Consider the following 2,848-nt stretch of genomic DNA (forward strand, 5'->3'; position numbering starts at 1 on the left):
CTGGGCTGTGAAGGGAGACCGGGAGAGCAAGAAAGCCAATACCAAAGCCCCAACAGGTAACCAAAAGTAGCAATGTCATTACAAATAACAGTTCACTTTTTATATTAGCTTTATAGTTCAGAGTGCTTTCTTGATAATAATCTTGTGAGGCAGGTATGTAAACATTAATATCTTTGTTTTATAGAAGAGGTCATTAAGGTACAGAGAGATTAAGTAATTTTCTAAGGACCAAATTCTAGTAAGCAGCAATCTAATGATTTCAGTTGTAGTTAGGTGGCATAATGGGTAGAGCCCTAGACTTGGAGACAGTAAACCTGAGTTCAAATACCGTCTCAGACATTTAATAAGCTGTGTGACCCTGGACGAGCCACTTAATCTCTTTCTCAGTATCCTCGTCTGCAGAATAGTGATAATAATAACACCCACCTCTCAGTGTTGTTTTGGGGATAAAATGAGATAATAATCATAAAGTGCTTTGCAAACTTTAAGGTACCATATAAATGCTAACTATTGTTATTTTTTATTATTGTTGTTATTAACTCATGTCCTATGACTCCGAATTCAGCAGTCTTTCCATTACTCTATGATACCAAGAGAGAAAAACGTAAACTGGCTTCCTTATTCAGAAACACCCAGATGATGTTAAAATGTAAGATTGTTGCTGTCTTAGAAGCCTTACCAGTGGGATGGCAGTGTACTGTAGAGTAGGAAAGATAGTGCTGGACCCAAAACCTGTTAGAACAAGGGATCAGGGATTCTTTCTCCCATTGAGGGGATCCAATTCTAGACTCACAGGGACCATATTCACTATGGAGGAAGGCTAATTTCTAAAGGGAGGACTTCTGGCTTCTAGTCTTTTATGCCACCACCCAGAGCCCCAGGGAATAATCATCTAAACCTTATGTATGACTCAAGTCGAGGGTCTGCCTCAAAAGGATAGTTAGAATTCCTTCTAGAAAGATACTCAATGTACTACTTATGTCAGGCATAGGACACCTATTTATTTCTCCTACCACAACAGAAATACTCAACACACAGAAGATTGCTAAGTATGCATTGACAAAAACTTAAAGTGAAACATTTATTACACTTGCCTGGCAGATTGGTACTTAAAATATCAAAACATGAAACATTTTGAGGGACCCTCCCACCATTGGCGAGTTTCCCCTGGAACCTGCATTTCGAGGAAAGGCCGAAGTCAGCCAAATTCACTCCTTCACTCTTTTCCTGGCTCTGCTCCTGACTTTCTGGATTTTTTCCTCTACCCTGTCATGGTCCATTAGAATGTATGCTCTTTGAGGGCAGGGACTATGCTTTTTGTTTTTGTTTCTGCTTGCATTTCTTCTGTTTAGTGCTATGCCTGGTACATAGTAAATGCTTAAGAAATGCTTGTCAACAAGCCTAGAACAGCCATTTCATTTCTACTTTGTCTCTGTACTGAGCTACTCCCTCAAGATCCATATTTCTAGTGAGACAGAGCTCCTTCTCCTGGCTGTGGTTACCTTCTCTTCAGAGAGAAGGGTCCAAGCTGTAAGAAGCACCTCCCACTGCAATTCACCTGGACTTCTTAATGACTTCAGACCCCTCAAGTCCACAAAGGAGCCACCAGGGCTGGAAATGCCTGTCTCAGGACTGCTGTTTGGGCATCTGTGCTCAGAGAAACAAAAACAAAATCAGAATGCATTCGGGACAGCTGGAGGGTCTCAGGCTTACCTAGATAGCTCAGATTCTTTCTGCCATGTGTGTGTAACTACTAAAGCTGCCAGAGGTGGGGGAAGGGGGCAACACTCCTCCCCTTCCCCCCTTTATTCCTCTCCCTTTCCCTCATCAGCAGAGGATTCTAAGCAAGAGCTCTCAGAATTCCAGACCACACCTTGGTAAGGGAGGAAAAGGAGAGTGAAAGTGGATGTTGCCCCTCCCTTTAAATTCTATCACTCAGGCAAACCTTGCTGCTCAGTGGCCAATCCAGGGGGAGTCACGTAGGGACCAATCAGAAACCTCTGGTTTTGGATTTTCTTTAGCAAGGGGCCTGACCACTACAAGGACCAGTGAGCATGCACCATATGCTTCAGACTAGATCAGTGGTACTCCTCTGACGCCCCCCATTGTCATAGGTATATTGGAAAAAAATATTAGATTTAGAGTCAGACAACTTAGCTTCAAAGTCCAGTTCTGCTAATTACTCCCCATACTACCCTGGGCAAGTTATTTAACTTCTCAGGACCTCAATTTCCTCCACTGCAAAATGAGAAATTAGGACTAGAGGTTCCACAAGGTACCACTGAACTCTAAGTCATATCATAGCATGATTCTGGTCTATGGTGTCAAGGTAATGTGGCCTGAAAGTGGAATAAAGAGTGTGTGTGTGTGTGTGTGTGTGTGTGTGTGAGAGAGAGAGAGAGAGAGAGAGAGAAAGTGAGTTAATATTTCATGTTGACAGTGGGCCTTTAAGGAACTTGTCCAATTTTTCCTAGAATCTAGTTATTGAGATACTTGTAATATGATTTCCTGGAATCTTACTAAAAGATACAGTGAGCTCTTCAGAGAAGAAGCTCTAAAGGAAATAATAAATGAATGATTTGGAGATCCTACTGGAAGTCAGTCTAATCACTGGTTTTGTTTGGTGGCTTCAAATACTAGTCTAAAGAGAAAGCCAATTCCCCCAACTCTGAGAAACTGCAAGTTCAGAAATGACCCAAAGGAATGGACTTACAGTGATAGACCATAAAGAAGGGGAACCAGGTACTTCCAGTTCCATGGAGTCCCCCAGGTGACTATGAGGGGGATAGCTTTGTTATTATGCAGAGTGGGGTGAGGCTGATGATGGTCCTGGAAACTCTCCAGCTCC

The 2,848-nt window shown here is 42.3% G+C and overlaps 1 protein-coding gene across 1 annotated transcript in view; it reads left to right on the forward strand.

Moving 5' to 3' along the window:
• Positions 1-2,848, forward strand: part of TNN (tenascin N) — an 85,374-nt gene that overhangs the window by 43,210 nt on the left and 39,316 nt on the right. The gene's annotated exons all lie outside the window — the stretch shown is intronic.

The sequence above is a fragment of the Vombatus ursinus genome, unplaced genomic scaffold (assembly GCF_900497805.2).
Source record: "Vombatus ursinus unplaced genomic scaffold, bare-nosed wombat genome assembly UNPS02014789.1, whole genome shotgun sequence".
NCBI lineage: Eukaryota > Metazoa > Chordata > Mammalia > Diprotodontia > Vombatidae > Vombatus > Vombatus ursinus.